Genomic DNA, 25,776 nt, shown 5'->3' with positions numbered 1-25,776 from the left:
GACGTCCAACCATTTATTTTTTGGTGGGTATGTTGGGGGTTCTCAGAGCATACAGCATTGACAGGCTCTCAATCTCATCCCTCATTCTTTCGCTTGAAGCACAAGAAAGAAGCACCTCCTACTGACTCACACTGAATTGTGATTGGCCAGAGTGCCCAGATATCAGGCACATGGCTAATTTCAATATGATTTACATATTTAAAAGGGGGCGTGTCCTCTGCGTTCCCAGCTAAAAGACATTAGCGATCAATTCCATGTTGATTGGGACGTAAGAAAGAAAGGCCAAAAATTACGGTGGACATTAATCCATGAAAATATGGAAAAGCTGCTAATAGTGTCTTTGATGGAAAAGCAAGTAGAATGAGATACCGTCAAATTCTACTCTATAAGGTAAATGCTACACATTAATATTACATTCTTTCATAAAACTAATGTTTTTTTGTAGTACATTATTTTACATTGTTTTTCATACAATATTCATTATCTAAAAGCATGTTTTTCTTTTTAGAAGGTTTGTTACATGTTAAAATTGTGGTGTTTGGCAGCAGGCAAGCATCAGTTAAATTGTTTTCCATTCATTTCAACAGAAGACGATTTGAGATACAAGTGTTTTCAGTTAAAGGCCTACTGAAACCCACTACTACCAACCACGCAGTCTGATAGTTTATACATCAATGATGAAATCTTAACATTGCAACACATGCCAATACGGCCGGGTTAACTTATAAAGTGCAATTTTAAATTCCCCGGGGAACTTCCGGTTGAAAACGTCTAGATATGATGACGTTTGCGCGTGACGTCAATGGTTGAAACGGAAGTATTCAGACACCATTGTATTCAATACAAAAAGCTCTGTTTTCATCGCAAAATTCCACAGTATTCTGGACATCTGTGTTGGTGAATCTTTTGCAATTTGTTTAATGAACAATGAAGACTGCAAAGAAGAAAGCTGTAGGTGGGATCGGTGTATTAGCGAGTGGCTGCAGCAACACAAGCAGGAGGACTTTGACTTGGATAGCAGACGCGCTATCCGACGCTAGCCGCCGACCGCATCGGTGATCGGGTAAAGTCCTTCGTCGCACCGTCGATCGCAGGAACGCAGGTGAATACGGGTGTTGATGAGCAGATGAGGGCTGGCGTAGGTGGATAGCTAATGTTTTTAGCATAGCTCGGTGAGGTCCCACAGCTAAGTTAGCTTCAATGACGTCGTTAGCAACAGCATTGTTAAGCTTCGCCAGGCTGGAAAGCATTAACCGTGTTGTTACAGGTCCAGGGTTTAATAGTATTGTTGATTTTCTGTCTATCCTTCCAGTCAGGGGCTTATTTCTTTTGTTTCTATATGCAGTTAAGCCCGATGCTATCACGTTAGCTCCGTAGCTGAAGTGTTTCGCCGATGTATTGTCGTGGAGATAAAAGTCACTGTGAATGTCCATTTCGCGTTCTCGACTCTCATTTTCAAGAGGATATAGTATCCGAGGTGGTTTAAAATACAAATCTGTGATCCACAATAGAAAAAGAAGAAAGTGTGGAATCCAATGAACCCTTGTACCTAAGTTACGGTCTGAGCGAAAAAAGATACGTCCTGCACTGCACTCTAGTCCTTCACTCTAACGTACCTCATCCACAAATCTTTCATCCTCGCTCAAATTAATGGGGTAATCGTCGCTTTCTCGGTCCGAATCGCTCTCGCTGTATTGAAAACAATGGGGAAATGTGAGGAGCCTTTCAACCTGCGACATCACGCTACTTCCGGTACAGGCAAGGCTTTTTTTATCAGCGACCAAAAGTTGCAACTTAACGTCGATGTTCTCTACATACTCATTTCCGCAAAAATATGGCAATATCGCGAAATGATCAAGTATGACACATAGAATGGATCTGCTATCCCCGTTTAAATAAAAAAAATTCATTTCAGTAGGCCTTTAAGAAAAGAATCAATTAAGCTCATAAATTGAGGTATTACTGTCTATTCTTAAAATATAGTTTGTTTCCTTGTTTTAATGTGCCTCTCTGGTTAAACACTGGCCCTTTTTTCCACCCCTGCAGAACATTTGTTTACGACCGCCTTTGGCCAAAAGTTTAGTTTAGAGAAGAATAGTGATGAAAAGAAGACAGAAACACTGTATTAGACGGATAGTGTGATTGAATGTAGTATTTTTTGCTTTTCTTTAAATGATGCATGGGTCTAACCCTTGTTGGCAATGATAGTGGGAGTCCAAGTGAGAGATAAGAAGTGATGGGAGTGTTTGCGACGATGGTATGTGTCAAAGTAACGCTGATAGCAAAACTACAGGCCTGCAAGGATTAGCAGTAGCTAATTAACCTCGACATATTTTATGCTTTCATGACTTCAAAAGTGTTTTTTTTCCCCAACTTGGCAGCCTTTCCACACCTTTTTGACTGTACTGCCAAAGTGGACCAGCTGCTTCTCAAAGATCTACTTATGCATGGCAGCGTCGCTGGATGCCAAATGCAGACATGCATGTACGTACATGTACCATTACACCACTACTTGACTACTACATTTCCCTTCCTTCATTCGAAACCATGTGCCACAATCAAGCCAGGACTTGATCACTTTCATTACAATGAATTACTCAAAAATATCATGTTAACAATATTTTAAGTAAACCAGCATACGCCTCATCCTACAAGTTAAACAATAATGTACACGATGCGTTAGTGACGTCATTGCGCCAGTTAGGCTAACAACTTTTTTTTCTTGAAATAAGCATGCAGGAGAGCATATGTAATATGTATTGGCAAATTGGTAACATAACATAACGTTGCGGTGAGCATGACCCTAGTCGACAGTCAGCCTTCCATTGGACAGAAGACAGCAATTTAAAGGCCTACTGAAATGAGATTTTCTTATTTAAACGGGGATAGCAGGTCCATTCTATGTGTCATACTTGATCATTTCGCGATATTGCCATATTTTTGCTGAAAGGATTTAGTAGAGAACATCGACGATAAAGTTCGCAACTTTTGGTCGCTGATAAAAAAAGCCTTGCCTGTACCGGAAGTAGCGTGACGTCACAGGTTGAAGAGCTCCTCACATCTGCACATTGTTTTCAATCATGGACGCCAGCAGCGTGAGCGATTTGGACCGAGAAAGTGACGATTACCCCATTAATTTGAGCGAGGATGAATGATTTGTGGATGAGGAAAGTGAAAGTGAAGGATTAGAGGGCAGTGGAAGCGATTCAGATAGGGAAGATGCTGTGAGAGGCGGGTGGGACCTGATATTCAGCTGGGAATGACTAAAACAGTAAATAAACACAAGACATATATATACTCTATTAGCCACAACACAACCAGGCTTATATTTAATATGCCACAAATTAATTCGCATAACAAACACCTCCCCCCTCGCGTCCATATAACCCACCAATACAACTCAAACACCCGCACAACACACTCAATCCCACAGCCCAAAGTACCGTTCACTTCCGCAAAGTTCATACAGCACATATATTTCCCCAAAGTTACGTACGTGACATGCACATAGCGGCACGCACAGACGGGCAAGCGATCAAATGTTTGGAAGAAAGCTGCGTACTCACGGTAGCGCGTCTGCTATCCAACTCAAAGTCCTCCTGGTTGTGTTGCTGTGGCCAGCCGCTAATACACCGATCCCACCTACAGCTTTCTTTTTTGCTGTCTTCATTGTCCATTAAACAAATTGCAAAAGATTCACCAACACAGATGTCCAGAATACTGTGGAATTTTGCGATGGAAACAGACGCTGTTTGTATTGGGACACAATGGTGTCCCAATACTTCCGCACAATAAGTGACGTCACGCGCAAACGTCATCATACCGAGACGTTTTCAGCCGGATATTTCCCGGGAAATTTAAAATTGTACTTTATAAGTTAACCCGGCCGTATTGGCATGTGTTGCAATGTTAAGATTTCATCATTGATATATAAACTATCAGACTGCGTGGTCGGTAGTAGTGGGTTTCAGTAAGCCTTTAAGTAACACATATTTATAATCGCCGGAGAAATCGTTTTAAAACTCTGAAAGCACTCGACGTGACAAAGAGGATGAGTGACGCCAACTTGAATGTGTGAGTTAAAGCCTTGTAGATATTGTCAAATCAAAATGCAGCTCAAAATCAAACTCCTTGTCATTGTTTTGTGAATGTTGTAGAACTGATGGAAAATGTAATATTTTGACAGAATTTTGTCATTTCAGAACACATACTAGTCTGTTCTAAATTGATTTAATCGTCAACCACAAAATGTTAATTCATCTATCCATCCATCCATTTTCTACCGCTTGTCCCTTTCGGAGTCGCGGGGGGTGCTGTAGCCTATCTCAGCTGCATTTGGGCAGGTACACCCTGGACAAGTCGCCACCTCATCGCAGGGCCAACACAGATAGACAGACAACATTCACACTCACATTCACACATGAGGGCCAATTTAGTGTTGCCAATCAACCTACCTCCAGGTACAAGTCTTTGGAGGTGGGAGGAAGCCGAACTACCCGGAGGGACCACGCAGTCGCAGGGAGAACATGCAAACTCCACACAGAAAGACCTTGAGCCCGGGGATCGAACCCAGGACCTTTGTTCAAAAAATTTCAAATATTGTTCAATTAAAATGCAATCAATCAATGATTAATTATTTACAAGGCCAGCATACATCCAACATCAGAGGTTTTGGATTCACATTAATAGGTGTAATATTACTTTTATGGATTGGTCTTTTTTATCCTTTTTCCAAAAACCTTTCCAAAAGCACACATTCCACAGATACAAAAAAAGTTAAATTTAGTTGCGACGGTCATCATTCTTCACTCGGAAGCGAGAGAGCTTCTTTTTGACAGGCTAGATTGCTCTTGGCTTGGTTGGTAAGAAGAACAACAATAAGCACTTTGTGCTTTTGACCAACACATTGAGAGGAGTCAAAGCTAAACCCCAGAAGGAGGAGTGGTACACTGATTGGCGCGCACGCTGGAATGGGCATGGAGCGGTTTCTCCGGGGTAAGCGAGCTTGACAGTTTTAGTCGTAGAGGGAAGAGAGAGTGGGAAAAGTCTGGATTATTCCACAGTGGAATGCCAAGGGGGAGAGGTCATCTTGGCTGGAGCAGAGAGAGAAAGCTGCTGACTGATCTCATATATTGAAGTTTTTTTAATCAGTATCAATCAATATCCAGTGCACTACTGACTTTTAAAAGGCATTTGTAACACCCATGAGGTAATGCTGAGTAAGTTTTTGGACCCAAAACTGTGCTGAAGTGTCTTCAAGGTGCTAATGAGCAGCACATGATTTGGACATTGCCTCTGTGAAACTGTACACGCTCTTATCTGTGGAAGTGCGTTCTACAGCTCACATCATTCGTCTCTATTCAACATGGCCCGGAACTAGAGAGACGGCATGATGCCCCTGTAACGGCATTGTTTCAAACTCCTGATTCTCCTGCAACCTGCTTCCATTGGTGGAATAAATCTAACAAATTCACACAAGTTTGGGGAGTGTTTTGAGTTGCTATGCAAGACAAGCTGGGAATCACCTAAATTTACTGTTGAATCAGCTTGTATTCACAATAATGATATCTGCAAGCTGTGGTGTCCTTTGGAAATGGCTTCTAAGAGATGAATATCAAGTTGAGTGGAAATTGTTGCCAACACATCGTAAAGTAATTACATTTGGACATTAAGGGTGAAGTCAGGAGCAGAGGTATCAATCATGTTTGATCAGTGGGTAAAGTACACAGAAAGCAGATAATACAAGCAAATTGTATGGCTTAACACACATGCAGCAATCTAATTGACAAGGGAAACCTCAACATGTCGTTAAAAATGTTTCTAATACTTCTGCAAAAGAAATTGGTATTTAGTCTGCCAATACAAATATCGGGTTGACTGCCAACACTAAATTGGCCCTAGTGTGTGAATGTGAGTGTGAATGTTGTCTGTCTATCTGTGTTAGCCAATACCAATACCTGGAAATTTCCACAATTCTAGAAACTTAATTCAATACCAAGACAAAAAAAAAAAGATCCTATAATACTTTTAAATTCACTACTTTATGAAAACTGTTTCAATATTTATGTATTATATTGTATTCAATATTGCTGTGCTTTAAAATTGTTTTCCCACAAAATTTAAAATGGATGTTTGCAACTTGCTCAAACCAAAAATATAACAAGAACACCTTTGGTTAGTGGTTTAAGAGAACAGTAGTACTACTACTGCATATCTATACTTTGCTTATAAATATGGTCATAAATAACGACAATATTTTACGTTCAAAAATGAACAGCAGTGGCATGGAGCCTTCAAATATATAAAACAAATATTATTTTTCTTAATATTGTCTCCATGGATGTAAATTGGGGGGATGCTCTTCTGGAAACTTCCGCCCGAATGCAGCTGAGAGCGAACCCGAGAGGGACAAGCGGTAGAAAATGGATGGGATGGAAGTCAAACACAAGCACCAGGTAGAAAACGAAAAGCTGAAGATTGTCCGTTTAGACTTCTGAAAAACTCTTTGATTGGCTTTTTAGGGGCTGCCTTCTTGATAACATGACAATGATTGACAGCACGCAGCAGCTGACCAATCAGCAGTCAGATGAGAAATAAGAGCGAGTTGGCCTTCACAAAACAATAATGAATCACGAACAAATAAGATGAATAAAAAAATCCAAATGAGGAGTCAAGTGCTCGCGATTCCTGGTAGCGCTTAAGTATCAGTCTTTTGTTTCTGTGGACATGGACTGATTCCTAGCCTGGACATGCAAGGTAAACATTAAATTAAATCAAAATGCAATCTTGAAAAAACAAAATAAAGTTATTTGTTTCATTCAGTTATTTTTTTATTTAAAACAAATATGAAACGTTTGTATCCCATTCATCCATCCCTCCATCTATTTTCTACCTATCCCAGCTGCACACGGGCGGTACACCCTGGACAAGTCGCCACCTCCTCGCAGGGCCAACACAGATAGACAGACAACATTCACACTCACATTCACACACTAGGGCCAATTTAGTGTTGCCAATCAACCTATCCTCAGGTGCATGTCTTTGGAGGGGGTAGGAATTACTACAAAAATCCCTTCAAGCCACACCCCATGTACGCAAGCCATTTGTGTCCGACCCACTTGTGAAATCCAAATGTTGTCCCTGATTAACTCCATATGGCGGCGGCATGATGTCATCATGTTATTTGTAATGACAGAGGCTGATAAAAAGGTAAAGAAAATATATATATATAACAACTAATCTTTTGACGACGAGCAAAACTGCAGGTGCCACACTCCCCTCCCTGACGTAGATGTACGAGCAGCGCTGCATCCGCAGAGCCATCTCCATCATCAAGGGGCCCCATCATCCCCCCACTACATCTTCTCCCTTTTACCATCTGGGATACAGGATACAGGAGCAGCAGGACCAGCAGGAAACTGAAAACATTTTTTTCCTACAGGCTGTGAGACAGGTAAACAGACTTTGCCCTCTCACCAAATATATCCCCTACCACATACCAAGGACATGATCTGACATGATCTAACTGGACTGGTTGTGAAAGCCAACATAATATTTCATCTGCTATTGTAACTATTTATTAATCTATTTTAGCCAAACTGTAACTCCTTTTCTATATATTTCTATAAAGTCTGTATTGTCTACTATGTTTATTGCACTGCAGCCTGATACTTGGCCTTTGGTAACCGCTTGTATTTGATTACCAATTAAGGGCCAAATTTACTAAATGTTTGCGTGTACTAAAAGATGTGCAAACTTGATAGCACACACAAAGCTGATCTACTAAACATGTGCAAAGTGGTCTGCGTCTGTTAAGTGAGCAGAACCCAATTAATTTTGCGTCTTTGTCTTCATTAATATTCAAAAACTATGCTGATGATTATTAAAACACCCACAATACTGGGAGGAAAAGATGCAGATATAATTATTTAGCACGCGCAATGTGATTTATCAACACTCATCACTGTTTTGCGAGCACTATTTGGCGTTTTATTTACCACGTCTGAAAAGTATGTGCAAACTGACAGTTATGCACACAGTTATGAGAAAGACGGACAGAGAACCCTATGTCCTTCGCGTGAGTGTCAACACTCCACATATTTGGACTGTTAGAAATAAATAAATATTAGACGTTGTCTATTCAGCAACATCCTTTTCAACTTTACAGCTGCTGGGTGACATGAGGGGCTGATTAAAACAATTAAAAATTGATGTGTTTTGGTGTCTGCTGGCGTTCTTTTTAATGAGCTTCGTTTTACAATATATGGGATTTACCGTATTTTTCGGACTATAAGTCGCAGTTTTTTTTCATAGTTTGGCCGGGGGTGCGACTTATACTCAGGAGAGACTTCTGTGTGAAATTATTAACACATTACCGTAAAATATCAAATAATATTATTTAGCTCATTCACGTAAGAGACTAGACGTATAAGATTTCATGGGATTTAGCGATTAGGAGTGACAGATTGTTTGGTAAACGTATAGCATGTTCTATATGTTATAGTTATTTGAATGACTCTTACCATAATATGTTACATTAACATACCAAGCACGTTCTCAGTTGGTTATTTATGCGTCATATAACGTACACTTATCCAGCCTGTTGTTCACTATTCTTTATTTATTTTAAACTGCCTTTCAAATGTCTATTCTTGGTGTTGGGTTTTATCAAATAAATTTCCCCCAAAAGTGCAACTTACCGGTATACTCCAGTGCGACTTATATATGTTTTTTTCCTTCTTTATTATGCATTTTCGGCAGGTGCGACTTATACCCCGGTGCGACTTATACTCCGAAAAATACGGTATTATTAACATATTTTCTATGTGATACAAAAAAATTTTTGTAATTTTTTTACATATTCTTCTTCACATTTGCGGTCAGTGCCGCAGCCAGTTCCCGGTGAGTGCCCTGAAAAAAAAGTGGTTTCCATTGTCGGTGCACGGCAGGAATTAGGACTGCTGGTTTCTGAAATGCCCATAAAAAGTGGTGCATGTCTGCTGCTGTTCCATAAACACAGCAAAACGCGCATGATAAAATAAATGTGCAGTAAGTAGGGGCAGCATGGCGTAGTGGGTAGAGCGCCCGTGTCAGAAACCTGAGGGTTGCAGGTTCGCTCCCCGCCTCTTACCATGCCGTTGTGTCCTTGGGCAGGACACTTCACCCTTGCCCCCGGTGCCGCTTACACCGGTGAATGAATGTTGAATGAATGATAGGTGGTGGTCGGAGGGGCCGTAGGCGCAAATTGGCAGCCACGCTTCCGTCAGTCTACCCCAGGGCAGCTGTGGCTACGAAAGTAGCTTACCACCACCAGGTGTGAATGAATGATGGGTTTTTAACATGTAAAGCGACTTTGGGTACTTAGAAAAGCGCTATATAAATCCCAGGTATTATTATTATTATTGTTATTATTATTAAATGTGCAGTAAATGATTGAGTATCTACGTGGTGAACCAGGGGGTTAGCACACACAACACCCTCATTTAAATAAGACTGTCTGTGCCATGTTATGAATAGCACAAGCAGTGTTAGTAAATCACACGCAACACATCCATCAATAGTTCCCACTGGGGGTGTTGTGGCTGCTGTTTCTGCTGCCGTTTGTTTGTGGTGTGGGCGCCCGTGGCTGCTGGGTCTGGTGCAGGGGGGTGGCTGATGTTGTGACTGGTGGCAGCGCGCGTGGTGGTTGTCGGGGCTGACAAACTGTGTATATGTATGTGTATGTGTGTGTGTGTGTATGTATGTATGTATGTATGTATGTATATATATGTGTATGTGTATGTGTATGTGTGTGTATGTGTACATGTGTATGTTTATGTGTATGTATATATATATGTATGTACATTTCTGGGGGTACGTTCTGGGCCTGCCTGTCGGGTGGGGTTCGGCGCCTCAGGCTACTGCATCCGGACTGCGTGTCTGGAGCTCCTGGGTCCCGCCGTCCATCCCTTCCGGGTGCCCATCTTGGTTGGGGCCTGCTGGGTCTGGTCCCTGCGTCTAGTGTGGTGGCTTGGTGCTGCAGGGTATTCCGAGGTGCTGCGAGTCGGCCAGTTGTTGGGGTAGCGACCTTGTGTGTCAGCATGTCTGTGATCTTCTTTTAATTCTTTTTTTATTTATTTATTTATTTATTTTTTTAAAATGTTTTTATATATAAATAGATTTAATTATTTATTTATTTTTTAAATTTTTTATTTTTTTAAATTTTAAAAATATATTTTATTAATATTATTATTATTATTATTATGTATTTATTTATTTTATTTATTTATACCCCTACCTCAGGGGGGGGGACTCGGCGGGGCGGTTGCTGGTTGTTCCATCTCCTCGTTGGGGTCCCTGCGGGTGGGGTGGGTGGTTCCTGTGGCCCCGTGCTGGGTGGTCCTGTGGCGGCCGGCTTGGGTGGGGTGGCCGTGGGCTGGCCTCGCCGCGCTCTCCGGGGGTGGGGGGGGGCTCGTGGGGGCCCTGTTGCCGGTGGGGCGGGGGCGGTCTTCCCGTCCGGTTGCGGGGGGTCTCCGGGCCCCTCGGGCGGGGCGTCCCGCCATTCTGTCCGTGTGGGGTGTGGTCTCTCGCTGGCTTGGGGTCTGGCTGCCCCCTGTTTTTCTCGTGCCTTGTCCTCTGCCGAGTGCGTCTGTCTGCGGCCTGCTGCTGGCCCTTGTGGGCGGCACGGTGGGCCAGGCTCTGGGGTTCCTGTCGCTGTCCGGCTTGGCTGCGTGGGGGCGGTGGCCCCTGGTTCCCTGGGCACCACACCTACTGTTTGTGGGATGGGTTCTCGGGGAGGCTGGGGCCGTACTCTGGCTCCCGCACACACTGGGAGTCAAATGTATTGTACATGCAAATTCACATATACTCACACACATACATACAGACATACATAGGTACCTACGCTCCCACATACATATACAAATAAATACAGTACATATTTACACACTCAAAGTTCGTACATCCACACGCACATTCATTATACAAACATACTGTATACACATACTGTACATATACATTCACTGTAAAAACATACATATACACATACTGTACATATACACACATACACATACTACACATACATTCACTGTACAAACACACACATACATATACTGTACATATACATTCGCTGTACAAACACACATTTACACATACTGTACATATACATTCACTGTTCAAACACACATACTGTATACACATATTGTACATATACATTCACTGTACAAGCACACATACACATACTGTACATATACAAGTACATATGCACACATACACTCATGCACATAATCACGTTTCATCAAACATACATTAACGTTGTTGCCCTAGGGTAAACTGGGTATAACACATGGCACACTGACAAAGCTTAACCTATGGTTACTATAACAATCTACAAGGTTAATGTAGGTTGCTTCTCTTTCTTCCCCTCCATTTTTCTGCATTCTTTCATATCTCAAGTTATCATTACGTATATGTATTGTTGCATTTGAACAATTGTATTGTTGATAATAAAGGTAAAGTACTGGTATTGTTTATTATCAATAGCACTATTTCTATTGGTATTCATATTGCTCCATTTTTAGTGTAATAATGCTCATTGTCATTTCTGTATTTTTTTTTTAAATTTTCGCTAACTGCTTATTTGCTATTACTTTTACCATCATATTTGTACATGTCGTATTTGCTGATGTTGCTCTGTTGTTGTTGTTGTTGTTGTTGTTGTGTTTGCTGTTGTTGTTTTTGTCTCTCTGTCTAATCCCCCTCTTGTCCCCACAATTCCCCCCTCTGTCTTCCTTTTTCTCTCTTTCTATCCCCTCCTGCTCCGGCCCGGCTGCACCAAATGATAATATAAATACATTTAATAAAGTCAAAATACAAGTAAGGCAACAAGAGAAGTATCCTACACTTCTCTTTTGTAAAGTAAATCTGAACAGCCGATATGGGCATCTACATCTGCTATATGATTTGCCCGAGAAGCTGGGCAGGACATTATAAAAAAAAATAAAAAAATAAAAAAATAAAAAAATAGTTCCCACAATTTGCAGACGCTGTTTAGCACCTGCTTAATAAATCAGACACTAATGCATAACGTAAAACACACTCCTCTCTTTGACTTTTAATGCGCTACTACACTCGTGACTTAGTCCTGGTTTACTAAGATCCAAATACCACGCGCTAGACACTGTGTGCAAAAATAAAATTGTGTGTACAGTTAGTGGCCGTGTTGCGCGTGATCTACTAAGACTGCGTCTGCAGTTGAAAAGTGGTGCGGACCGCCTTATCAAACTTGAGGATTGTGCGTGTCCTACAGGGCTTTTACCAGGGAGACGATCATTTTCTGCACATTCATGTTATTATGCTCCTACCTGTGTGCAATTTGTTTCACAACATCTATAATCTGTAACACTTTTTCTGAATCGCTGTCTAGACAACACAAACATGTGCACACTGACACATTATTCTGCGATCGCATCACCAGCGCAGTCATGCGTCTGGAATGACTCAAATGCAAAAAAAAATGCACAATGAAAGACCTCTTTATTATTATATATTTATATTTTTTTAATATAAAAACGCCAGCAGACACCAAAACGAATAATTGGAATTAATTTATTCCGCCCCTTAAGTTTTCCAGCAGCTATATATAAAATTATTAGGGATGTCCGATAATGGCTTTTTGCCGATATCCGATATTCCGATATTGTCCAACTCTTTAATTACCGATACCGATATCAACCGATACCGATATCAACCGATACTGATATATACAGTCTTGGAATTAACACATTATTATGCCTAATTTGGACAACCAGGTATGGTGAAGATAAGGTCCTTTTTAAAAAAAATTATAAAATAAAATAAGATAAATAAATTAAAAACATTTTCTTGAATAAAAAAGAAAGTAAAACAATATAAAAACAGTTACATAGAAACCAGTAATTAATGAAAATTAGTCAAATTAACTGTAAAGGTTAGTACTATTAGTGGACCAGCAGCACGTACAATCATGTGTGCTTACGGACTGTATCCCTTGCAGACTGTATTGATATATATTGATATATAATGTAGGAACCAGAATTTTAATAACAGAAAGAAACAACCCTTTTGTGTGAATGAGTGTGAATGGGGGAAGGAGGTTTTTTGGGTTGGTGCACTAATTGTAAGTGTATGTTGTGTTTTTAATGTTGATTTAATAAAAATTAAAATTAAAATTAAAAAATAAAAAATAAAAACGATACCGATAAATTCCGATATTACATTTTAAAGCATTTATCGGCCGATAATATCGGCAGGCCGATATTATCGGACATCTCTAAAAATTGTAAAAAGGAAATTGGTGAATAGACGATATGTCTAATATTTTTGATTTCTGTTTTTCCAAAATGTTGACACACAAACATAAGATTCCTGCCTGTTCATCATGTGCAGTGCAAGCATTGACCCTGCAGCCGCGTGTGCAACTGTCAGTTTGCACATCCTTCTGACACGTACTAAATAAAATGCAAAAAAGTGCTCGCAAAACACTGATGAGTGTTGATAAATCACATTGCGCATGCTAAATAATAATAATTGCATTTTCTCCTTCCAGGATTGTGGGTATTTTAATGATTACTGTACATTTTGCATATTAATGAGGACAGAGAGGCAAAATGGATTGCACGTCATATTTTGCTCACTTAACAGACGCAATTCACTTTGCGTATGTTTGGTAAGCTATCAGGTTTGCACGTGTTTTAGTAAATGCAAACGTTTAGTAAATCAGGCCCAAAGTTGCTGAAGTGGCAACACATATCCTTTCTGCTACGTCATATTCTGTCGAACCACGTGTGCATTTGTAGCAGGACGCCACAAATAAATAAATACAGTATATGGGAAACACTAGCTAATTTTTTAAGACCGCAGGCGCTGAATGTTCCGTACTCACACGCTAAGAATCGACACAGCAGCAAGTGTGGTATCAACTTGGTATTTAAGTCAGTTCTTTTAATGACCCGTTACTCTACTACATATTTTAAAATGCAGCCATAAAACTCTGCCAACTGTCCGTCAGTCAGCTAGAGACTTGGGAGCTGTAAGTTTGATGATTTAGTTTTTTTTCAGCAAATAGGCTAATATGCTGTAATATTGCACATGGTAATTGGGATTTGTTATACTGTATATTGTATGTATTATATAATAATATAATATAATATAATAGTATACCCGAAAGGGACAAGCGGTAGAAAATGGATAGTATAATATATCAGTATATATTATATACTGTATATATAATATGTAAATATTACAAATATGTTGCTACTATGGTACATTTTTAGTCTACTTTATACCTTTTGTTTTCGCCCTCTTTTTGTGCCCTTGTGTGCAAGATCCTTTCCAACCTTACCCTTCCCATCCTTTGTAACTGAGCTACTGTGTGGAACAATTTCCTTTGTGGATCATTAAAGTTTTTCCAAGTCTAAGACTAAGTCTAAGACAGCATAATGTTACTGTTAAAGGGGTCCTAGCATGCAAAACCAACTTTGACCTATTGATCCCTGCTGTTGTGTATTTTGGATCTGCATAAGTCCCGAAAATGTAAAATCTAACTGTGGGGGCATTGCGCAGATATTTACAAAACAATATTGCCTTCATACTTGCGCTAAACGATCTGTTTTAAATCTTCCCAATTAGTGAAATTTTCACCATTGGTAAACCAAACGCTGTCGCAATGGAGCCACGTAAATAAGACCGCCCACAAAACGGCGCATCCTGAAGAGACGTTCAGAAAACAACTTGACCAAAGAACCACCATTACATGTTATGTAGATCACAGAGAAGTGTTTTTAATATAGAAAATAAAAATCATAATATGAACCCTTTAATGTGCGACTGTACTGTTAGCGCTGCATGTAGCCAACATAGCTATGCCAGTGTTTAGGTTTAAAAGTGGTAAAAAAAAATACAATACTATAGGAGCTTTGTATTATCCTTGAGTATTTCAGTTCATCCATGATTAAATGTGACAGCACATGACACTGCATCTGCTGACAGCCAGTTCCTGATCACCCAGGCACCTTTGTGACCTTCGACCCCGCCAACAAAGTATTCTTCTTCAAAGCCAACCCCGCCACTCACTGCTGTCTCACTCCTCGACACTTTCCCTGGCTTCCCTCCTCTTTGCCTTTTTTGTTTATCAGCTCCTCGCATGCAAGGCATGTTGGAACGAGGCTGGCGTCAGCGGCGCCCATCGATTGCTGAGCTCTATTTTAAGTACGGGGAGTGTGTGTTGAGGGTGTGTGTGGACTGGGCGGGACAGTTTGGGTAAGTGTGATTTGTGTAGAACAGGTTGTGTGGGTATAGTACTAAGTCTGAAATATGCATTTTTAAACAGAAAAAAGGATTATGAGATGCATACACTGAAGAGATGTATTGATATTTGTTTCTGGCAAGGGACTAATTGGTTTTGTGCAGTTATAGTGGTTGTGCATTTAGCTTAATTAGTACATCCTAGACACCCACAGCAGCAGGAAAATGATTAATGGGGCACAGTGACATGTCTAGCGGTTTACTATAGATTATTTTTGAGGTAACTGAAGCTCTTAAGCCCCTCCCAATCCAAATGGCTACACAAGTGAGACCGCAACACACTGTGAAACCGCTACAGCTCCCTTCTCGCCCCTGAAAACTCATCAAACCACTGGGTTGTGCCATTAAGATGAGCAAGAACAAGTCGTACATCATCATCCGTCCTGCAGCTCAAATGCACGCTGAAGGATTTACGCTGCTACACGTTTCCTGTTGGTCATCTTTAAACGTCTGCAGCAGCAGAGTGCTCCGACATTGATGAATAGCTTGATCCATCCAAAGGCTGTTGTGACCCTTAAACTCGTTGACCTCACAGTCTGCAAATCTGCGACCGACCTTGCTGTCAACATGCCTCCCCAGATACAGGCTCACTGGGGAATTCAAAGGGGCCATTTAAATATCAATACTTCCTGACGTACAGGGGGATAATATATTTATCCTAAAAGGTGCCATATTAGAATATATTTCTTGAGTATCAAATAGGTGTCAGAGGTGCCACAGCAGTGTATTAGATGTGTGTTGTCCAAAATCACTCATTGATGTTGGAATTCAAACTATTTAAAAATGCTTTTAGTCCGTCCTACTATGAACACAACATTTTGTGTGTCGTCCACGCCAAAGTGTGTCTGCAGGAAGCGCTATTGTGCGTTTTTATTCACTTTTCACATTTATACAGTAAAATTTGTCCAATGTAAGAGATGCTCTAAAAACACATACAACAACGTAACATTAAGGTATAGGACTGGGGGACCCAAATGTTAGCACCACTAGCATAGCTATGTGAGCTAACATTAAAGTCACATTTGAACAATAACATCATGCCAGCTTAGCCTGTTTGCTGAGGAAAAAACAGGGTACAAAAGGTTTGGTTAAGTGAAATTACTCAAACAGATAACAATGGTAGGTATGAAATGATAAATGGGTTATACTTGTATAGCGCTTTTCTACCTTCAAGGTACTCAAAGCGAACCACTAACCTAATCATAGGCACCTGGGATGGACTTATGTTGTCTTTGTGTTAAAGTGGAGTAGTGGGGCCAAAATAATTAATTAGGTTATGTTCAATCATAACCTAGTAAATTGAATGATGCAGATATTTTTGTTACTGGATACGTTCTAATATGTTCTGCATTGGAGACTTTGTATTGTTAAATTTTAAGCAATTATAATTATTTGATACTTGATTGTATTGACTCATTTTGTACTTAAGTAATGTTTTTCACCTAGTGACACATACTACGTTTGTCCAGCATGTGTGCTTATCTGTTGCACGCTTTTGTACATGACTTCACTAAAATACAAAGAAAACACCAACTTTGTGTGATTGTTTGCACAAGTAAACGCTAGGGTTGTACATCGGTTTGTGACGGACGATTCGATACGCATCTAGATACATGGGTAACGATACAATTCAAAAACCATATATTTTAAAAACAGAACGATTCCATAAGATTTGATATAGTGTATGAACGATATACAGTGCAAGAACGACAACATTTGTTGATCAACACATTCTTTTTTACTCTACAAATGAACAAAGCCATTCCCTCCTGTGCATACGCTCCTCCTCCTGTTGGAGGATAAATACAGTATTTAGGACCTTGGCACCAAACGCTTAGACTCGATCAGTCCAATCTCAGCCTATGAGCATGAACTGATGAAAACTACTCTGATGGTCTTCCAGGACAAACTTCATAGTTAACTGATCATTTAAATGCCCTGAGAATAACAATAACTTGTTGAATGACAACACCCATAGAAACATTCATCTTAAAATATATATACAAAAAACACATTCCACAAAAGTGACAGGCTTACAGTATTTTCAGATGTGTAAAACACAACATATTTCCCCAAAGATGCTTTAAGGCAAAGATAAAGAAAAAAAAAATCAGAATCACATGTCAAATACATTTATTTTAAAACATCGACCAAAACATATTTTTGTTTGATGGGATGATATAAAAATTATCAAATAAAATGTTTCAATAAAAAAGAACAAAAGTTCTGGCTTCAGTCTAATTGATAAAAAGTAAATATCCAGTGTACTTCAGAGCTGCTCTGCATATCTTACAATTGAAGTCAATTTGCTAAAGGTTTGCAGATGTTGACACGATGGGTGAGGACATGCTGATTCTAGAGGTCCAAAATCAAATAATCATATTACAGGTCTATCCTAGACAGCTATTTGGGGACCTCATGGGGGCTGGGGAAGCAGGGGAGTGGTTAGCGGGAGTTGAATGAGAACTGTGTGTATAAAGCCTGCCAGGAATGTTGTTACTGCTGTGTTGTCTGCTACAAATACAAAAATAAAGTAGTCGTTCTGCAAGGCAAAACTGTCATCTTTTCAAGTCAAGTCTAAGCAGGAAGACGTTCCACGGTTATGCCCTTCAGCAGTACATGTCTTGTGAAAATCCGGTGTAATCATTTCTTGGCTGCCCTGGCTCTCGCGTTGTTTTAAAGATAAACTGTCAAGTAACTGCTAGTCTCGCGCGACATCCGGTCCATTTATTTATATCCATTCATGCCTTCAGTTACGTAAACTAACGTAGTCCGTGAATCTTTTTGCAGACAGCCCTGGTTCTCGCGTTGTTTTAAAGATTAAAAAACATCAACTGATTTCTAGTATTGCGCGATGTCTATGTTTCTACACTCTAATAATCCAAAGATTCACGGCTGATTCTTATCGATTGAGGTGGCTGCTACCGACGCCATTTGTCAAACTGAATATGCGGTCGCATCAGTTCATCCTTAACAACCCTAGTAAAGTCGTTGCAGGACTGTTTGTATCAGAGCTTATATCGGCGAGTTCTGATGCAAGCCGATATTATCCAATACTGTACTTGTTCTTTTGCTGATATTAGGTAATATGTCCCGATATCAATATAGGATCGGCACATCCCTAACTCTAATGCAATAAACATGAAACACATTTTAATGACACAAAGCCTTCAACTACTATGGGGAAATATATATATTCCGATAAAGCAATATAAAGCCATATAAAGCCATTTACAGATGTGCCAAAATGAATTCTGGAATGCCAGAAGTGCAAGTTACTATTGGACTACTCAGCCCGAATGCAGTGCACTTTGTAGATAAAGTGCAGTTATAATTACACGATTGCTAGAGCTTGGGACGTGACAACATGAAAATTTAATATCACAGTTATTGTGACCAAAATTATCACTGTTATCACATTGTTATCGCGATGAAGAATTGATGAATGTGCTCAAAAAGTACTTGTACACACACTAAAATCTTTGATTCAAATTATAGCTTGCGAGCATCGTCTTGCAGACCCCTGCTCTCGGGACACGTGTAAATCTGCTTAAACATCAATAAAAAGCTTCAAAACACAAAAACATATTCAAATCATTTATTATATTTTCAATTCCTACATTTTAGATACCTTACTTACGAGACCTATGATTACAGTTTAATAATTTTGTAAGTAGTTTCAGCTGACTACCAGACCTGCAGGTGTTAGTTGCAAGACTCGGAGGTAAACACTGGAAATATGAAGGCGAGTCATCCAGACATGCCCGTGTTTCTCATTCTTCTACATGTACAGACACTTGTGGAAATCACACATGAATACCTTAAGAGAAAGCGATTGCAGCTATTTGGGATACAACCCTTCTCAGACGGCAAGAGAACTTTCCAATGTCGAGGTCAGCTGTGATTCTACTTGGCGAAAAACTTCTTCCATTTGTCGAAGGAGAGTCAACGAGAATGCGGGCTCCCGTGGATGTGATAAAAAAGGTAGCGTGTGCTTTGTATTACCTGGCCGACGGGGGAAGACTAACTATGGAAAACATCAAATGCTTTTGGACTGGCAAAGCAGACCGTATCAGTTATTGTCCGCCATGTATGTCGCGGACTCAACGTCTAGGTCCAGAGTATATAAAGTCACCAAAAACAAATGGACAATGAAGGTGAAGGCAAAAGAGTGAGGAGTGCCCTGACCACATATCTACATCCCTAGTTTGATTGTTGTAAAATGTTCTTTATCACATTGTTTACGTGTCTAATAAAGACTTGATTAATTTATGATGGCACAGGTGTGATTCACTACAATAGGGGCCTACACCACACTGGATTCCAGTTAATTGAATTACCACAACACTGGATATTGTTCAGATAAGTTAAATTTAAGAACCTGCACAAAAAGCGACACTGGATGTGACTATGACGTACGCATTGTGTGTGTGGACACGGATAAGGTTAGGTGGGATTGACCCTGGATAACCTTAGCCGGCTTAGTGTAAACGGAGCTTAAGTCAGAGGCTGTATCATGTCCATGAGGAAGAAGGTTTTTCTTTCATGCTGTCATGAAATGATGCAACTTGGTTGAAAAATGAGGGAGATAATAGATTTTTTAAATGTTTGGTGCTCATTAACAGGCTCTAGTAACACATTATACTGTTCGAACATCCACTTTGCAGACAAGGGGAACTTTATTGCAAAGGTAACTATGGGGTCAACTGGTTTCCAGTGCAATGTCTGAAATGATGGAAAGCGTCTGAATAAGGAGCCCTCCGGGTCCTTCTTCTAGACGTTTCGAGGTTGGAAAGTAGGCCCAAATTTCTGGAAAATATTCTGCATCCTCGTTGAGAAAAGAAGACATGTGATGGGGGATTGGGGTGGAGGGCAGTGAGGGGATGCTGTTAAATAACAATTTGATTTTTCAGTCAGCAAAATAAAAATGTCTCTCATTGGACCAAAACACAGCCTGGCTTTAACCCTTTCACATATTTATGAGGAGGTAACAGCCTTATCATGACGAGGTGAAGCATCCCTGACAGGGGGAAGACGAGACAGTCGGGCTGCGCAAACAAACCGAGAGGGGAGGAAATGATTAAGGCAGGAAGTGGCAGCTGCCGAGACAGGAAGCAGAGACGTGTCTTATCATTTTATCACGGCAGAGGGCTCACCCATGGGAGCTTCATCAAAGAATCGCACCTTGCTTTCATTTCTTACTATGGGATGCTCTGTTTCTTTTAGGTAGAAGTAAGACATTGGCAAGCTGCTTTCTTCTTTGCTCAGTGTCACTCCTGACTTTCTTGAAGCAATTCATCTGAAAGCTGCAATTTATTAACTTGAACAAATGACGCCACCATGACTCAAGAGAGAATAAATGTGCAAATGTGATTTTTTAAAAGCCAAGCATAGACATTATTTCCCATGTTTAGGTAATGGAGTATTCTCTACACGCTCAAATATTATGACCAAGGGGTCCCTTTTAACCTCACAGGCTGTTTTAAAAGTAATTCTGCATACTTTAGCAGCAGATCCTGACAACAGGGACACTCCCTTCCGCATAACAAACACACACATCTAAAAGAAAGCATGGGAGGAATGGGATGAACTGCGGAATGAGAGCCTCATTATTTACATGGGTTGAGAGTTATAGAGGAGATTAAACGCTGCACACATGTTCGTGCATTCACACTCGGGTGCAGTAATCACGCTCAATGACAAACATGGAAAGACACGCAGAGAGTCCATAAACACTTTAGTGTGATGAACGAGCCCGGGCAGTTTTCCGGTTGAGCTTGGAAGCGTTCAATGAAGGACGAGGGGGAAATTTCAATTGCCCACCTGCAAGTTCAATTTATTTGCCTTCCACCGGCTGGCGAAGCATGCCAGGAAATAATTCCAATGTCTGTTTTGGCCCAAATTGAGGTCACTTTTAGGCCTTGGTTCAGTAGTCTTGGTAAGATAAGATACGAGGTTGCACAGTGATGAACATAGAAAGTAAGTATGTGACTTAACTCAAATATTCCCAAATGTTAATGCTGCCTGTTATTTTTTTATATTCTGCAATATTTACCAGAATAGATTTCAACAAAATGTTCTCATATATACAGTACTTTTAAAGAGTTGTCGTGACCTATTTCATGTTTTAACTGAAACATTCCAAACCAAAAGTCTGTCTGCTGCGTTGAACATGTAGGCTGTTTCTGTATTCTGCAATATTTACAATATTAGATTTTACCAACAGCTTCTAAAATATCCTTTTAAATAGTAGGGCAGCACTTGAAAAGTAATTGTATCTTCCATATTTGGAATTTCTGCATGCTTTTTGCTGTCATTTAAACAATGATAGTGTCAGTGTTTCCCACACATTCATTTATTTGTGGCGGCCCGCCACGGAAGAATTACGTCCGCCACAAATTTTTTAAAAAATAATAATAATAATAATTTTAATTTTTTATTTTGTCCTGTCCAGCTTCTCAGGCAAATCATATAGTTGATGTAGATGCCCATATAGGCTGTTCAGATTTACTTTACAAAAGAGAAGTGTGGATACTTCTCTTGTTGCCTTATTTGTATTTGACCACTACTGTTTTCTGTTTATTTGTTACTGACTGTGGCAGGACACCTCTGCCTCTGTTTCACTTTATGTTGCTGGTAAATAATATGGTTGTAGTAGTAGGCTAAAGTTAAATTATTTAGTATGCACTAATTAAAGGGGCAGAGCTTTAAGAGACATTTTAGCTTTTATATTTTATATGATATATTTTTTGTAAGAACCACAATTAATAAATATATTTCAGTGAATAACTTATTGTTCAAATCTGTATATAAATATGTACATAAAGTGTTGTAATTATATTGTAAAATTGATGGATGGATGGATGGATGGATGGATGGATGGATGGACGTTTAAAACAAAACTGTTATTATTAATTGGTAAGTATACATTTTTTGAGCCTTTTTAGAGAAAATCATATCATTGTAGTAAATTATGCAAATTACTCGATGATGTCATGGTAACCACGCCCATAGCCACGCCCCCACCGCCACAGGTATCTTGGCAGTTTATGGGAAACACTGAGTGTATTAGGTCCGTGCAGCATTTACATTTGTGCTCAAGTGAACCAAACCACATCGAGTTCACTTACAAGCAGACTGAGACCCATTATTCCAACGATCTTGGCTACCTTTGATCAAACAAACTGTAGTAGCGGAGCAAATGCACCACAGTTCTTTTTTAAAGGAACCAAACAAGACAAGTGCAAACACAGCCTAAAAAGCAGAATGATTATTTTGTGACCTCTTTAGCCTTTTTGTTCCATCGTATTCTTTCATTCGTCTCCCACTCCATTTTCCCTCATCATCTTTCCTCCTGAGAGAAGCCGTTGAATCCACTTCCCTGTGCTGCAAAGCCACGTCCACCTGCCCTGACTCTGACTCTACAGGACAAACAATCAAAGCCCACACGCCCCATCCCTGGAAAGTGTCACATTTTCCTCAGGGGATGTCTCTATATGTCCCCTAATTTGCTGTCTGCATTCCTTCCACAAAAAAAAGGCCCAAATGAGACACGGCGACGACACACGCTGATGATGCTTGACGCCTAATGTTGAGACATGAGACAGACGGAGACCAAAGAAACATGTCTCGACATGCAAGCCCTGGTGGAAAAATGTCTCCCTCACCCTTAATGGATCCCAGCTTGCGACGAGCCTTTCCACAAGCAAGCCAAGGGGAATAAAACATGGCCCTGTCATTATTGTTATGACACTGCAATTATCAATTATGTCGTCTTTTCCCTTATTGTTGTCACTGTCGCTTTCCTTTCAACAAAGACACACAAGCAAAGGACATTGTTTTACATTGTTGTTCAGCAAGATGCTCACCTAGAAAACCCAGCATTTTGCTTAACAGACTGAGTATTGTCGGAAAGAAAATATTCGACTACCATTTTTGCAGTGGGTTAATACACAGCTATTTACATAAACATACTTATTTATACCACTTTAACTATTAAACCAAATTCAGTGGATCGGGCGTGTCAGTTAATCCTGAATTTTGGACACCTGCTCAATTGACTTTGACACCCCGTTGTTAAATAGAGGAATTTTGACCAGCGTTTTGAATGTAGATTCTTAAAGCAGCAGTGCTTCTGTTAATTAGAGCAGTGGTCCCCAACATTTTTGTAGCTGCGGACCGGTCAACGCTTGAACATTTGTCCCACGGACTTATTTTATTTATCTTTTTTTTTTTTTCATAAAGAAATACAATCATGTGTGCTTACGGACTGTATCCCTGCAGACTGTATTGATCTATATTGATATATAATGTATATATTGTGTTTTTTATGTTGGGTTTAATTAAAAAAATTAAAAATTAAAAAAATTTAAAATAATTTTTTATTTCTTGTGCGGCCCGGTACCAATCGGTCCGCGGGTTGGGGACCACTGAATTAGAGGATCTTTCACTAGCATTTTAAACAGCAAACTGCTCCTTTCATAAGGGAATCTTTGACCGGCATTTTTGCAGTAGATATTTAAAAACAGCAGTGCTTTTGTTAAATAGAGGGTTTTGACCAGCGTTTTTGCGTTAGCTTCTTAAAAACAGCAGTGCTCGTGTCATAAAAGGATCTTGAGCCAGCATTTTTGCAGAACATCACCTGGGGATAGGTTGACACTAAATGGTCACTAAATGTGTGTGAATGTTGTCTGTCTATCTGTGTTGACCCTGCCATGAGGTGGCGACTTGTCCCTTCCGCCTGAGTGCCGTTGACATAGGCTCCAGCACCCCGAGATGGACAAGCGGTAGAAAACGGATGGATGGATGGATCTTTATAAAACAGCAGTGTTTTTGTATAATGGAGCTCTTTGACCAGTATTTTTTCAGTGGGTCCTTAAAGGCCTACTGAAATGAAATGTTCTTATTTAAACGGGGATAGCAGGTCCATTCTATGTGTCATTCTTGATCATTTTGCGATATTGCCATATTTTTGCTGAAAGGATTTAATAGAGAACATCGACGATAAAGTTTGCAACTTTTGGTCGCTGATAAAAAAAAGCCTTGCCTGTACCGGAAGTAGCGTGACGTCACAGGTTGAAAGGCTCCTCACATTTCCCCATTGTTTACAATGCAGCGAGAGCGATTCGGACCGAGAAAGCGACGATTACCCCATTAATTTGAGCGAGGATGAAAGATTTGTGGATGAGGAAAGTGAGAGTGAAGGATTAGAGGGCAGTGGAAGCAATTCAGATAGGGAAGATGCAGTGAGAGGCGGGTGGGACTTGATATTCAGCTGGGAATGACTAAAACAGTAAATAAACACAAGACATATATATACTCTATTAGCCACAACACAACCAGGCTTATATTTAATATGCCACAAATTGATCCGCATAACAAACACCTCTCCCCTCCCGTCCATATAACCCACCAATACAACTCAAACACCCGCACAACACACTCAATCCCACAGTCCAAAGTACCGTTCACCTCCGTAAAGTTCATACAGCACATATATTTCCCCAAAGTTACGTACGTGACATGCACATAGCGGCACGCACGTACGGGCAAGCGATCAAATGTTTGGAAGCCAAAGCTGCGTACTCACGGTAGCGCGTCTGCTATCCAACTCAAAGTCCTTCTGGTTGTGTTGCTGCAGCCAGCCGCTAATACACCGATCCCACCTACAGCTTTCTTCTTTGCTGTCTTCATTGTTCATTAAACAAATTGCAAAAGATTCACCAACACAGATGTCCAGAATACCGTGGAATTTTGCGATGAAAACAGACGACTTAATAGCTGGCCACAATGGTGTCCCAATATGTCCGCACAATCCGTGACGTCACGCGCAAACGTCATCATACCGAAACGTTTTCAGCAGAATATTTCGCGGGAAATTTATAATTGCACTTTACTAATCTAACCCGGCCGTATGGGCATGTGTTGCAATGTTAAGATTTCATCATTGATGTATAAACTATCAGACTGTGTGGTCGGTAGTAGTGGGTTTCAGTAGGCCTTTAAAAACTTGGGCACGTGTTATATAGAGGATCTTTGACCGATGCTTTTTTTGCAGTGGATCCCTAAAAACAGCATAGCGTTCATGTCATAAAGAGAATGGGCTTTTTTGTTGTTGGTCCTTAATTTAATTTAATTGGATATTTAGTGTACAGTGCATTGAGCTGTGTGAGAAATTTTAAGTCAATCCAACATATAGGGTTTTATAACAGTGCCACAATGTGGTGTATTTATCAGAAAATGATTGTGCGCGCACAGGCAACACAGTGGAAGAACATGTTCTGACAGATTTTCACCCTTCAGTAGAAGAGTTTTACACCTACAAATTGTATAACCATGACTGCAATAGCTTTGAATGAACGTGGACTCCTTCAAACCACAAGGTGCAGTTCTTCCAACTATCTTTGAATACTTTCCATGACCACTTGATAAATCACCCAAAATCCCTCTGAGTGG

The 25,776-nt window shown here is 40.2% G+C and overlaps 1 protein-coding gene across 3 annotated transcripts in view; it reads right to left on the bottom strand.

Annotated features, from left to right (window-relative positions):
• svep1 (sushi, von Willebrand factor type A, EGF and pentraxin domain containing 1) overlaps window positions 1–25,776 on the bottom strand; it is a 141,806-nt gene that overhangs the window by 109,921 nt on the left and 6,109 nt on the right. The window lies entirely within an intron of this gene.

Source organism: Entelurus aequoreus, linkage group LG12, assembly GCF_033978785.1.
Source record: "Entelurus aequoreus isolate RoL-2023_Sb linkage group LG12, RoL_Eaeq_v1.1, whole genome shotgun sequence".
NCBI lineage: Eukaryota > Metazoa > Chordata > Actinopteri > Syngnathiformes > Syngnathidae > Entelurus > Entelurus aequoreus.
Note: the sequence above shows the minus strand (reverse complement) of the source record. Positions and strands in the feature narration are given on the sequence as shown.